The sequence below is a fragment of the Arvicanthis niloticus genome, chromosome 9 (genome assembly GCF_011762505.2).
Source record: "Arvicanthis niloticus isolate mArvNil1 chromosome 9, mArvNil1.pat.X, whole genome shotgun sequence".
Lineage (NCBI taxonomy): Eukaryota > Metazoa > Chordata > Mammalia > Rodentia > Muridae > Arvicanthis > Arvicanthis niloticus.
The window spans coordinates 53,448,289-53,463,507 of NC_047666.1; the positions used below are offsets into that span (position 1 = coordinate 53,448,289).

Below are 15,219 nucleotides of genomic sequence, written 5' to 3' on the forward strand. Positions count from 1 at the left end.
AGGTTGCTAATTCCTTTAAAGATCTAGGTTTTCCTAAGTCTGGATGATAATATAGGTATTATTAACTTGATATTAAAATGGGTGTGTAATAAGAGAGTTTTGCATCATGTCAATGACTTTTCTGGTAAAACAAGAGAAGTGGATCAAACTCCTATCTGTCTCTTTTATGCAACCATTCTGAGGAGAGTTTTGGGTACTGCATGATCCATGATGAGTCATTCAATGGTGTGTTGGTTATTTCTAGAGAATATAAAGTTGTATATGCTCATGGAAAGCAAATACTGAAGATGAAAATTAATGTGTACATTTGTATTTTGGCAGACTGGAATGTCTGAGGATTTAGAATATCAACAAATTTTCAAAATCTTTTTTCTTTTTAATTATTCAGATTTGAAAGAAACTGTGAACCACTGATATCCAAGGACATTTTTTTAAAACAAGGACCACCCTTTACTGGTATGTACATCAGAATAAATTATATTAATATAATTAATAAGTTATATTAAAAATATATTTTAAATTTTTTATTTTTTTTTACTGCCTCAACACTTTCTCCTACGTAATTTGCCAGTTAGTTGGGGTTCATAATAACATACTTGTCTAAGACAAAACAAAGATAGGAAAATGGCCTAGTAGTTGCACTATAACACAAATCTTTAAAAATAACCCTCTAACCTCTTATTTTCATACTCAAGTACACTTGAAGTGTATTATTTCAGATTCTCATACTTATGATTGAAGTTAGATAAATATATCTTGTCTGGTCCTCATAGGCTATACAACCCTAATTTCTGGTCAGACAGAATTAGGTTCATATACCAAACATGTTCTTTTCAAGGAGAATTGCTGATACCTACATGATAGTAGTTCCTCCCTGTGACTGACTAGCACAGAGTATGGCTTCAGGGCCCGTGGATAAAGTTCTGTGAAATCCATCATCTCTCAGATCCTGATCCTAGTGTGCTGAGGCAGTTTTCAGTTCCTAAGTGTGTCTTTTTGCCTGCAGACATAAGTTACTCTGAAGCTTTATGTAGTTTTAGGACAATTGATTATAGTCAACAAGGAAGGTCACAGTGTGGCCCATGTTTTTGAAACCTGCAGATGCATTAAAAAAAGACTATCAGATAAATACATTCACAAATAAATGCAGACTGCATTTGTATGTGTGTCAGCGCATGTTCTTTAGTTCTGTCTTCTGAGAGGACCTAGATAAGAGCCTCCCCAGTAGCAAACCAAACTGTGGTGTTCAAATGCCATTTTCTCTCAAAAGAAAATGGAGCTCTTTGTAGAAGAGGTTGATTCCAACGCTGAGACAATAGTAGTTCAGCATAAGCCTGGAGGCCCATGTGGTGCCAGAAGCCAGGCAGGGTTTGCTCCAGAAGAGTCAGGGGGTGGAAAAGAAAGCCCAGCAGCCAACACTGAGACAATTTGAGCAATAAAAACTCTTACTGTGGGACTGCATTATAGCTCCACCAGTGAAATATATGTAAGAGTTCTGATCAGTGTGAATAGGGGGCGGGGGGGGGGTGAGGAGAGATGGAGGGAATGATCACTCTTCTTTACAGAAGAACTTAGGAAGAAGTGAAGGCAAGAGGAAATTGTCAGAGAACCATAGCAACTGTTGCTGATGGCTGGATCCACCAGTGAGCACTGACTTTAGTGGGTGGGTAAGAATGGAAGAAAAAACAGGATATTTGCACAGCTTCCAAGTATTTTCTCAATGTGTGTTAATTACAAACGGGAATGAAGGGACTTACAGTACAGTCCTGGAAAATACCAACCATAGCCAAGCAGCCAAGGTCCATATCAACAGCAGTAAGACTCACTGAGCTGACTGCCCTGTGAGGTGTCCTGAGAGGGACACAGGGACATATTTGGTATTCTTCACAAAACTCCATGACCTCGGCTAAATCATGAGGCTGCATTAGGTATACCCTGAATAGAGTTAGCTTAAAATTACCTGAGCAACATGCTTCAACAGCCTCAGAAGCATAAAAGACAAACAGAGTTGGGAACCATCACCCACCTAAAGGAAAGCAAGGGGGCTTGGCAGGTGAATGTGGTGGATCCTAGAGCTGAAGAGGGACTAATACTAGTGGGAAAACTAGAGAACTCCAAATAGAGGGGAGAATAGTATTGTGTCAGTATAATATTTTTGATAATTGTACTAGGGTTTGAATATGTGAACCATGGGGAAAGATGCACAAGATGGAGATCTGTTGTGTTTTTATGTTTTATAGAAGCCTTAAGTTAAATCATTTCCCAGCTATAAAATGTTTTGGTTGTGGTTTCATTTATTATTTATTCAATTTATCATAGTTTTGGGAATTGAACTCAGGGCCTTGAAAATTCTAGGTGAACATTCTACCACTGGTACATCCCTAGCCATTAAATTGGAAGCTTTAAAAGCCACATGGAAATCACCAAATAATTGCTCCCCTTGGTTTTCACTGATTTAAAAGAATAGAGTTTCTGCTGGTACTTCATAAACAAGTCAGAGGTGTGAAACAGTTCATTACCTTTCCCTAGAGTGGCTGGTTGTTATTTATGCTAGGGGCTAACCCCAGCTAAATGCAAGCTGAGCAGCTTTCCCCCATTGAGATGCAACCCTACTCCTTTACTCTCTTTTTACACATCCGCATCCCTTTCTCTACAAACCTGTCTCTGTTCAATCTACTTTAGGTACCGATGACTTGCAACCTCTTAGAAAACCCTGAAACCTCCACAGGAGAATATAGGACAGCCAAGCTCTAGAATATCTACCTAGGAAGTATATGTGTTACTCAGCACCTATAACTGGGGTTGTGGGGGAAGAGATCCCAACTTCACACATCTGTACTTTTCTGGGAACTAACTTTTAGCAAATTGTTTGATGCAGCTAGAGGCAGAATAGAATTCGAGTGTTCAAACAAAAGTTGCACAGTTTTTGTGTTTTGTTATTGTTGTTTGTTTGTGTGTTTGTTAATCTCATCCATGTGCTCTTGGTCTCCTATCTTTATTACCTAGAATCTTATATTTGAACAGCGAGGCGGGGAATGACTACTTGACAACAGTCAGAATGTCAGGGAGTGCAGTGAGTGCAAGTAACACTAAAAGAACTTAGCTGCTTAAAGGAAGTCAATAGCAGCATTAAGTTTGCTTTTAAATTGTTTTACCTTAGAAAAGCCCGAAGTGACTTAAAACAGAGGCCAAACCCTTCAAAATAAGGCAAACATGCAGTTTGGCATCAGGAGTGGTCTAAATTCAGTTATTTGGCATGAGAATTAAACACTAAGTATTTGGAATTTGACCCTGAATATTTTTAACTTGCTTGCATGTTTAACCAATTTAGTAAACTATATCAGTTAATGGTTTTTAGGTGGGAGGAAGAATAGCAGATGTACCTAAAGCAGTTACATTCATAGAAAGTGGATCAAGGACTACTGAGACTGAGGCCAGGAGTCAGGCAAGACAGTGAAACAGGAACAGTTTGCATTTTGCAAGCTGAAAAAGTTCTGATGATGCCTGCTCACAACTTAACACCACTGAACTGACATTTCAAAGTGACTTAAAACAAGTAAAAATAGTTAAAATGGTAAAGTTATGTATTGTCACTATAGTAGAAAAAGGAAATTATGGTTATCTTCAGTAGTCACATTCCATTTCTTTGCTATGGTGACTTTACCCTTGGGAAGGTTTTGTTTTTAAACCTAGGGATGGTTTTCTGAACATAAGTTGCTAATTGACAGTTTAAATGGCCCCTGTGCCATAAACTGTGAAGTTCAAAGAAAAACCCCAGGAGTTGCTTGTGGGTTAATTTACAACTAAGGCGGATAAATCTAAACAAAGAAGAAAAGCCCCTGTAAGAAATATATTAACTGATGGTAAGGGAGAAAAGAGTATCAATTAAAGACATCTGAACTTGTTTGGCCCCAGGGATTTTATGACAGCCATTCAATTATAGTTATACTGTAGAACAGACTACAATTCTGTAAATTGAAAATAGGACACAATAATCTTCATAGGTTTCTTTATGCAATATAGGCAGTGCTGGAGCTTGTCTCTGTACAACCTCTGCCTAGCTGACCTGTTGTGCCCGAACCCAGAGCCTCAGGGTTGAAATACAGATCATACATGGCATTGAAACCTTAAGAGTGGACAGTTGGTATGTTCACAACAGTATGTAAAGCTAAAATAAATTATTTTGGATTTTAGCTAATGGGTTTGTTTTCTTTTACTTTTTTCTTCTTTTTCTTAATTTGATTGTGCTTAGTGATTAGACCCAGGGCTTTCCAGACTCTTAGGTCTACTCAGAACTGCAGTAAAGACTTACAGTCTTTTCTTTTCTCATTTGTATTTTTTAAGACTCATTTTATTCACTTTAATTATACATGGGTGTGCATGTGGAAACCAGAGTTGTTGGAACCCCTGGAACTGGAGTTACAGACAATTGTGAACTGCTTGGGTGCTGGGAACTGAACTTGGGTGTTCTGGAAGAGAGCAGCTCATACCACTGACCATATCTCTAGCCCTTTTTGGTTCTTTGAGACTACTCTATACAAGTCTAAAACTTACTATATAGTTCAAGCTGTCTTTACACTTGTGGCAATCTCCTTGCCTCACCTCCAAAGTGCTGAGACTTCAGGCCTATATACCACACCCCTCTCTATCTATCTATCTATCTATCTATCTATCTATCTATCTACCTACTTCCCCCCTCAAGTGTCATCACAAGGTTTTCAAACATAAATACATTGTACCTCTATCACATTTACTTGTCTCCTTTGTTCCTCTTATCACATCTTTCTAAAGCACTTTTATTTTTAAAAGACATAAGAAAATATTTTTTAAAAAAACTATCACAATCACACAAAAACTTTTCTCCCATAGTTTTTCTAGTTCTTGTAAGGTATCTGTTCTCCCATTTCATGTCACGCTTGACTCATCTTACTCTGTTGCTCAAACATTTACATTTTCTCTAGTCTCTGCCTGACTTTCAGTGTATTGTCATGGTAACAAGACTCTCCATTGTAGTGACTATAGTGTTATTACCTAATTTACTAAGCCAGATTTTAGATACTGTCCAGTTTGTTTGTGTGTTTGTTTTGATTTTATTTTTTGATGATATAACTGCTTATGCTATTATATATCATATATGTTCTGGCACCTATTTATTTATTTTTCAAGGTTGTCTTCTTCAGTTAAGAGAAATTTGATAGTGGAGGTTCTTGGGTAATTATATTGTTCTTGCTTCATTAGGGTACTCTAGTAATAAATGAACAAAAAAGTTCAAATGACTTCCCTTTTCTTTGTTCTCCACCTTGCAAACACTAGGATTACAGGCCCATGTGTCACCATACCCAGCTTGTGTAAATGAATTAGCATTTACCTGTGTAACTTGTGATTATGTGGTAGTGGAGGATATGAGGAGTACAGAGTTTACCAGGTATTTAGGAATAATATAACACAAGTGATTTTGTTGTTCTTATTGTTTTTCTTTTAAAAAAAATCAGGCTTGGGGATGCTGCTGAAGTGGTAGAATGGTGCATTGTCCTAGTATGGACTGGGGCCCCATCCTTACAGTCAAACAAACAAATGAACCCCACCAACCAGTAAAACCAACAATCTACTTTATAGCAAAGATCGTTTCCTGAGGCTATACAAGCTTAAGTAAGTTATAGCACTCCTCTATGTGCTGATGACTAAACCCATGTACTGCTGACTACGAGGACGCAATAACAGCTTCTGAAAATGTAAGTCTAACCAAGTAGAACACAACTCAACTTTGAAATTATATTTATTTAGTGAAGCATAATAATACAGGTCTGTAGTCCCAGCACTCGGGAGGTTGAGCCAGTAAGGTCTCAAGTTCAAGGCCAACTTGAGCTACACAGGGAGATCATGTCTCAAAAATATTTTTTTTGTCTATTGAAAAATTATTATTGGGGACTGGAGAGATTGCTCAGTGGTTAAGAGTTCAATTCCTAGCACCTACATGGTGCCTCACATAATTTCCAACTCCAGTTCCAGGGGATCCAATGCCCTCTTCTGGCTTTACTGGGACATACACAGTACACATACATACATACAGGCAAAACACTCATACACACAAAATAAAAAATAAATAAATCTTTAAAAAATACTATAACTATTTTAAGGGGATAAGGATCCTGGTACCTTAAAGAATCAACTGCTTTAAATTTATGATTTTAATATTTGGAAGAATAATTTTAGGGATAAGAAAATATATGAGGAAACCTTAAGACAAAAACACTTATAGTTAAAATGTATTAAAATAAACACAAAATATTAGATTATGGATGAAATTCCTTTTTATGGTTAACTCTTTTAGAAGTTAAGTCTCTTCACTATCCTCTGTCCCCTATTTTATTTATCTTTAAAAAATAAAAATGAGTGTGTATGTGTGTGCATGCCTTGAGCACCTATCCTTTGATTCCTGCCAATCATTTGTATGTTGCAAACAGTGTATATAAATGACACACAGTTGATGTAAGAGCATCTGTTATTCCATGGGACTAAGGGGAAACAGCAGTGATACTTTTCATTTTATTTTAGTTTTTTTTTCTTTAAGCTTATAAACTCCTTGTTCTCTAGTTCTTATGATCTGAAATCATTTAGATTATTTGATGTTTTTAACCTTTTATACTCCTTGGCAGAACATAGGAAATTAAGTGACGTAAACATCTTTAATAAACTCTAAAAGTCACAAGACTTAGTAGCCAGGACAAGAAACAATCAGGAATAAATTTCAGGGAAATGCCATAATGGCATGAGTTTTGTTTTCTTTTGTTAGCAAGCCACATGGTTTTTTCCTTTCAAACCAAGAACATGTAGTGTGGACTCCTTTTAAGATTTTATTTTCATCTGCATCACAGAAATATAGATTTCCCTGAGTTTACTCACTATAATTTGTGATTGCTTATCTGCGAAGGAAGTACAACAGCTCCCACTGGGGAAATACCATGTTAACTCGATCCTAAAATAAGAAATCTAAGGGAAAGGTCACATCCTAATAACTTGTACAAATCTAAATTCCCATGGAGCTTTGAAATCATTTTGTGTGAGTCGAGTATTAACAATGTGTTATTGAATTTCTTCCAGAGAGCATGGTAAAAACGAAGCACTTCTGTATTCAGAAGTGACTGCTGAAGTTTAAATTTGACAAGATCAGTTTTGCTAGTTTTCTACAATAAATATCCAGAGAAATTTAGCATAACTAATAAACCACAAGATCTGTTTTGGTTACTTTCACTGAAACTATAAGGATTGTTACCGGGAAGTAGTGTAATTACATGCAGTGAGAATGCCTTTCCTCCTACCGTGGATACACTTCATACTCAGCTTTTTTTTTTTTTTTCTAACTGCCCTCTAGAACCTACTGTATAATTCCAGAAAAATGCACTGTCTGAGGCGTCAACAACTATGGTCTCTTCAGAAAACTGGCTAGTCCTCAAAGAGTTCAGGCCTCAGTTTCTTTATCTGTTGAGTAGGAAGGTATTTATTTAGAGACTCAGTAAGAATAAATTTATGGAAAACTTAGAAACAGTAACCAGATTATTCTTAGAGTATTACCATAATCTTTTACTCCCCTCACAAATAAATAAGTCAATTCACTCTATACTGTTCACATTATAGTCTCCTACAAGTCTTTCCCTACCGATAAGCCCAAGTCATTCCTGAAAATGGTAGGATTTTCATGAAAGTTGACACATTATCCCAAGTTCAGAGAAATTTTGCTTACAACAAGGACTATTTTCTAAAACATACTTTTTTCTGAAGATATATTGTTAGAAAAATGTCTTAGGAATTTCTTTATTTATTTGGAGAAAGGTGCATTATTATTCTTGAGTCTCTCCTTAATTATTACAAATTAAAGCAAAGCACAGTGTGTGCCTTTTGTCTCCTTTTGGTTTTGTGGGCTTTGTCTTTTAAAATACTGTTATCTATTTCTTTTATAGTGACAGTGAACTTACAATAATTTAAGATTTATAGGGTTATATCTGGGTGTCTTGCCTTTTGGGACTTAGTCTGTGGCAAGAGCAAGATATTCGTTAAGATTATTTACATATATCTGCATTTGACTTTCAACCTTTGACCTCATAGTAAAATACTATGACACAGTAAGAAATACAGACAGTTTGTTAGGGACTTGGTATATGTGTTGTTCAATAGTAGAATCCATGCTTAGCATACATGAGCATACATACTAACCCCTCCAAAGCAACTGATTTGCCTAACTGTTTATCTGTGTGACAGGAGTTCAAAGAACTCCTGAAACTCTTCAGTATCTCTTTAATAATCATTACTCAGGAAAAAATATTAACTTCATCCTTCATGCTAACTATTGTTACACAACAACATGAAAAGCAAGGAGATGTAGAAGGCCTGTCTTAGCACCCTACTGTACATTACCAAAGTAAAATGCCTTATACTCACAGAGGGCAGCCACTCCTTTACTAAGGAGAGTCCCTGAGCCTGACAGAGCACTCAGCCCTGCAGATTCACATCTTACTAAAGAACAACTGGCCTGGGAGAGCGGGGAGTTGCCTTTCACCCGATTGACTGCAAATAGATCCCCAAATGAATAGTCAGTTCATCATCTCATTTCAGCTTTGCTGCAGAGTCACCGTCTGTGCCTCTCTAAAATTCCAAGGCGATATTCTGTCCCCATCAAAGGGAGTGTCATAAGCGTTGTGGCAAACTTCTCCATCTACTGTGGTGTGGTTACCTCCAATCATTCTGACACCAGACTTTCAACAGCATCAAGTTCTTGACTGAACTGGACCAACTATATCCTGTCATTGTTTGTATAAGAGTTAGTTTTTCTATAGTACACATCTTAAGAACACAGACTATCTAGTACTTAACACATTTCCTAGTAAATATTCCAGTTACAAAATTATAATGCAACTAAAATTAAATTATTCAAACATTTTTGTTTCTAATAAATATAGTATTATTAGCAGTCTTCATTAAAAATTGTGCGTGTGTGTGTGTGTGTGTGTGTGTGTGTGTGTATGTGTAAGATGAATGAGAAAGTCGGAGGTTAACCTCAGGAACCATTCATTTTTGCTGTTGTTAATTTTTACTTATTATTGTAATTGTGAGTATAACCATGATAAGGAGGTCATCCATGAAGGTCAGAGGACAATTTTGGGCAGTTGATTCTCTCCATCTACCTTTATGTGGTTCTGGAGCTTAGACAGGTCACCAGGCTTGTGGGGTGAGTGCCTTTACCCACTGAGCCCTCTCACCATGAGTACCTTGTTTTGGGGACAAGATCTTTTATTGGCCTGGGACTCACTGAATAGGGTAAACTGTCCATCCAGTGAGCCCCCAGTGAGCCCCAGGGATTGTCCTATGTCTACCTCTCCAGTGCTGGGAGTATAGGCATACACCATCACACTCTGCCTTTTTATGTTGGTGCTAGGAATCCCAACTCAGGTCTTTATGGTTAATGTGGCAAGTGCTTTAACAACTGAACCGTCTTGCCAGCCCTTAGAATTATTGCATGCTACAGAATTGCACTATTCTTTAAAATTCTGTGATTGACCATCTCTAATCTGAAAATCTGAGAGCTAATACAATAACACATTTAAAAAATGCCACTCCTAACCTTATGTGACATGTTGCTGTTAAAAGACAGGTATACCATAGGCGCCATATAAAACTACTTTCAGACTGTGGATCTAAGGGGTACATGAGGTATAAATGAACTTTGAACATAGTCTTGAGTCTGTCATCTAAGATATCTCAGCATATAAATGCAAGTATTAAAAAAAATCTGAAATTCAAAACACCCCTGTTAGATAAGAAATATTTATCCTATATTTAATCTGTGATTATTTTATTTTATTTTATTTTATTTTATTTTATTTTATTTTATTTTATTTTATTTTCAGACAGGGTCTTACTATGTTGCCTTGACTAGCATGGAACTCACCAAGTAGACCAGGCTGGCTTCAAACTCTCTTCTCTGCCTCTCTCCCTCTCCCTCTCCCTCTCTGCCTCTCCCTCTCCTGCCTCTCTACCTCTCTCTCTGCCTCTCTGCCTCTCTGCCTCTCTGCCTCTCTGCCTCTCTGCCTCTCTGCCTCTCTGCCTCCCTGCCTCCCTGCCTCCCTGCCTCCCTGCCTCCCTGCCTCCCTGCCTCCCTGCCTCCCTGCCTCCCTCTCTGCCTCCCTCTCTGCCTCCCTCTCTGCCTCCCTCTCTGCCTCCCTCTCTGCCTCCCTCTCTGCCTCCCTCTCTGCCTCTGGAATGCTGAGGCTAAAGGCATGTGCCACCACACCCGGCCCAACAGACTGCAGTTTTCTACTCTTTGTGACATTTTGTTGTTGCAAATATTAAAAATAAGTCCAAAAAAAAGCACACACAGGTACTTTATCAGTGGTTTTCAGTCTCTATAATTAAGGGTAAGGAACAGTCAATTCACAGACCAATTCTGACCCCTTCAGCTTTCTATAGCAAGGCTTCTAAGCTAGAATCAGATTTGTTGTTGCTAGTTAGATTGTTGTTGTTGTTGTTGTTATTGTTGTTGTTCCTATTTGCCCCTTGGACTTCTTTTACATATCCATAGACAAAATGGTATTATGATCTATTCCTGGCTCACAGTTTATTTCAGAGACAGTGCCTAAAAAGGAAGAGAATTAAGCAATAGAGCTTGGTGTGTGATTGAGGAGCAGTGTGGTAGAAATCAATAGCAGAAAGCATACATGCAGAGCCAAAATGCTCAGCACCTGCCTCCTGGGCTTGTTAACCATGAACCCTCCAAGAAAGATATGAATACACAGTATAGATGAAGTCAGACATTTTAATGGTAAGCTAAGAGTTTTAAGGTATCAGCATACCCAGAGGGAAGGATTTGAACTTGATCCAGGATTCAGTGGGGAGCATCAAGGCTTGTGCTAGGGGAGTGACAGGATCATAGCTGTGCTCAGGAGGGACCAGTGAAAGGTATCTCAATATTAGTGACACAATGTGGTGACTGAATACACAGAAAGAGAATGAGAAAATGTTGAAATGACTTTTTTTTTTTTTTTTTTTTTTTTTAAGACAAGATCTCCTATGTGGCTCTGGGTGGCCTAGAATTCAACATGTAGACTAGGCTGGCTTTGAACTCACAAGAGGTTTGCCTGCCTCTGCTGGGATTAGAGGTGTGCAGCAGCATCATGCCCCATAACTTTTGGCTGATATAGAGATAGAGGTATGAAAAGAAATGGGAGTAGAGTTGTGTTTGAGGAGGAAGACGAACTGCTTCTGGATTTATTGAAACTGAAGTGAAGATGCAATATATATGTGAAGATATATGACTGACCTTCATCTTATGTCAGTTTGCATGTCTTCACTATCAGTTGAAGAAACCATTGACAATGAGCCCCTAAGAAACAACTCAGAAGCTAAGTGGAGCGCACATACCTATAATCTCAGCACTTAAGAGGTCAAGATTTGAGCTACTTAGGGAATTCCTAACTAGCCTGAGTTTACACAGTGAAGCCTTGTCTCAAAGAAACTAAAAACAAAGAAGCAAACAGTTACTCAGTAAATGTCTGTATTTTGCTAACTGTGAAATGTTTTTTGGAAGCAAAAAAAAAAAAAAAAAAAATTCAACATTGTCTCCATTATACTAAGCATACACTATAGCATATGACACTTAGTAGCTAATCAGTAAATATTTATTAAATGAATGAAAGCTGAACTACAAAGTAAAATGCCACCAACAACGAGGCTTTATGGTATTTTTCTTTATTGCTCTCCTCTCAGTCCCTTTCTTGAAAATTTAGGGGTTGTTAATCATGTTTCCATAGTTGCTTTGCATGACTAACTGGTTTTGTATGTTTTTAATGGAGTTTTTCATTTGGCTGCTATGTTAACTTCTGTTAAAAAAGGAACTAAACTCAGGAATTGACTGAATTTAATGGAAATTACGTTTTCAAAAATGCCCTGTGTAGTAACTTAAATGTCAATTTGATTCTCAATATTTTCCACCTTTGGTTAATTTAAAATTTTCCAAGTATGATTTTATTATAAGAAGGGGCTATGCTTATATTGTCATAGAAAGATATTCTAAGAAAAGGAAATCTATGTCTTAACAAACCTAGTGATGCTGGTTTAAGAAAAAACTAAAACCACAAGAAGATACCCCAAATTTAGTAATACTTCCCACTAAACCCATAATTTGAGTTGTCCTCCTGCTAGCCAAGAGTTCCCAGGTATCACTATAATACTTATACTTCCTATGGATTCTTGCAACCCCCGTCCAAACCCCAATGTGGTGGACTAAATTGGAAAAAAAAAAAAAAAACAAAGTTGGACAATATAGTTTACTGCACTTACATTGAAAATATTTTGCCAAGATGAACTGAAATCTAGAGAAAGTACATCTGAATTTACAGTAGTCCAGTGATACTGAATAACCTTTTCCAGACCACTCCAGCACCAAGCCAGCCTATAGCTTCTATACTATATAGACTGGAAAAGTTATGGCTGCAATTGGAGGCCACTGATTCTTTCCATTTTTTTTTTTTTTTTTCTGATCAGAAATGAGAGAAGTCAAACATTTCACACTTAGCAGGCCAATTTCCACCATCTGGTGATTTCAAGACATCTTTGTCTCTTTTTCATTATGGAGTTTCAAGCTTGGCAGTTTATCTCTGAAATTCCCTTTCCCCCAGGTAGAAATTTAGAATATTTGTTTATATAAAAAAAAATAGAGATTTTCATAAATGGCTCTTTGGTTCTTGGGTAGAAACTAAATCCCCAAGCAAGACAGCCAGGTAGCTACAAACTGAAGGCTAACTGGGAGCTGCTGAGAAGGCTGGTAGAAGTAGCCAGCATGCAAAAGTACTTGGTAATTGGTAATGGTGTGTTCCGTTTTAGATATTAGCTTCTTTTTCAACACGGACTATCACATTATTTTAGAAGAGTGGCCTCTTTGCTGTGATATATACATATAAATAACCTTGGAAGAACTTACTTTGCAGTTTGAGGGGTGAAGTGAGAAAAAAAAAAACATACTGGCAGAAGAGGCAGAAACTCACTGTTTTAACCCAAGCTACCTCTTCCTCCCTGGCCAGGGCATTTCATAGTTCATTTGCCTCCCAAAGACAGGGAGCCATGGTGACCTTCTGTGTAAGGAGTCTGTACACCTATAAATCAGCAATCTAAGTGGAATCTTGGCAGATGAGACTTTACTCAGGAAACCAGCATTTTGTTTATATTTGGATAATTTTAGCACATGGCCTCTGGGCACGTGGTAAGAACTCCAGTAGAAAGAAGTCTAAAGAACAGAATACTTGCTGTGAGTGGTCACCTCCACCCTTTTCCACTCAGTTTAGCCCCAAATAGCCTCAGAGGTACAAGAGAGGAGGGGGGAGTCCAGCAGCTAGAGATGTGAACTCTTAAGTGAGGAGCCAGAACCACAGAGAGGGAAGACCAGAGTATTAGGAGTGTGGCTGGTGATTTTCCAGCCCTGTTGAAAGCAGCACCCCTTCTCCACAGCAAGGAGATAATGGCGAATGTCTTGTGGTGTGGTTGACTTAGATGTGGGCAAGTCCTTCAGACATACAGTCTTATCACAACTGAGGTGTCAATCCCAGATCAAAGTTGAAATTGGTGTCCTTTGTCATTAACCAACAAAGCAAGCAAGCTGAACTAAGACAAGTCAAGTGAACTAAGATAGTCAAGTGGAAAATAAAAGAACTGCTCTTGGAGTGTGGCAGTGAGGCAGCCCTGCTGTCACTTTTCCTTCCTTGGTTCTGAGTATCATTCAGCCTCGACTGCCACCTTCCCTAGTGAGGGCTAAAAGAATGCTCAGAGATCAGAATGTTCAGACTTGTAGTTTTACCTTGAGACCTTTAAGATTTACCTGTGAAGATGATTCATGATTTGCCCTGGCACAGAAGGAAGGTGTGAGCTGCTTTGGGGGGATGAACTCACTCTGGGACCACTGACACCTAACCAGATCAGCAGGTGGCAGGTGGTTACTCAATACTTACCCTGTGAGTTCTTCTGTTTGTGGTGCTGGATATGGACCAACATGTGCTAGTATGCATGCTCTGCCATGGAGCTGCACCTGACCTCACTGTTGATTCCTAAGTACTTTATAATTCTTTTAGATTAGGATCCACTCAGAGTTTAAATGGTCAGTCAGTAGACAAGCTATTCATCTCTTCTTTTTTATTGTAGAAAAATACATTAAACAAAAAAATACCATTTTAACTAAACTCAGAAGCACTAATGATATTCACAGTATTGAACAGCTGTCCCTTGTATCTATTTCAAAACTTCTCTTTCATGGGAACTAAGCTCTGTACCCCCTCGTTGCTCATCCTTAGTTTTGAGGTCTGATTTCTGCCTTTTTAAAATTTGCCTATCCCAATTACTTCATATCAATAGGAATCCACTATATCTGTGGTTTTAGTTATGGCTTGTTTTTCTTGTCACAATGTCTTGAAGGTTCATTCATGTGTCATAGCAGGTATCAGTACACCATTCCTTTTTGTGTCTGAATAATACTCTGGTTTATATATGCATCACATTTTATTTATTTGTATGTTGAGTGAACATTTGTGTTGTTTAACCTTTTCCTTTGCAAATTACACTACAATAACTATATTTTCACATTTATGTTGGAGTTTCTGCTTTCATTCCTTTGAGATACTTAGGAGTAAAGCCACTCAATCACATGGTGAATTAATCCATTTTTAATTGATACAACAAAATAGACAAGGTTGAATACTTTGAAAAGAAAAGAGACTTTAGCTCTCAGCCCTAAAGACTTCAGAGCATAGTTCTGGCCTTGACTGGGCTCTGACAAGGACCTTAGAGAGTAATATCACCATAGGAGGAGTGAAGGCAGGGGCTGAGGGGAGTGACAGGAGGCTACACAGAAGCTAGCTAGGGCAAACCTTGCTTTTTGTGTAGCAACTCTCTGGGAAGAACTAGGCAGAGTCCCAGGAGTCACAGTATCTTCTGAAGCTGTGCCCCACCATCTCCCACCTCTTAATAGTCCCACCACCATTTAATATCACAACACTGGGGACCAGACTTCCAACCCATAAACCTTTGGGGAGGAACAAGCCATATCTAAATACTTATGGTACATAAGTATAATACATATAATACATATGGTGATTCCATGATGGTTTATTGTTTTACGGCACATTTGCCTTGAACTTGCTGTCTTCCCGCCTCAGCCTTTCAATTGTTTGTACTTCACAGACA

The 15,219-nt window shown here is 38.0% G+C and overlaps 1 protein-coding gene across 6 annotated transcripts in view; it reads left to right on the plus strand.

The window, feature by feature from the left end:
* Positions 1–15,219, plus strand: part of Pparg (peroxisome proliferator activated receptor gamma) — a 129,410-nt gene that overhangs the window by 22,725 nt on the left and 91,466 nt on the right. For all 6 annotated transcript variants that reach the window (XM_034512398.2, XM_076940302.1, XM_034512397.2 and 3 more), the window contains exon 2: positions 389–456. The gene's annotated coding sequence lies outside the window, so the exon portion shown is untranslated. The remainder of the gene's footprint in view (positions 1–388; positions 457–15,219) is intronic.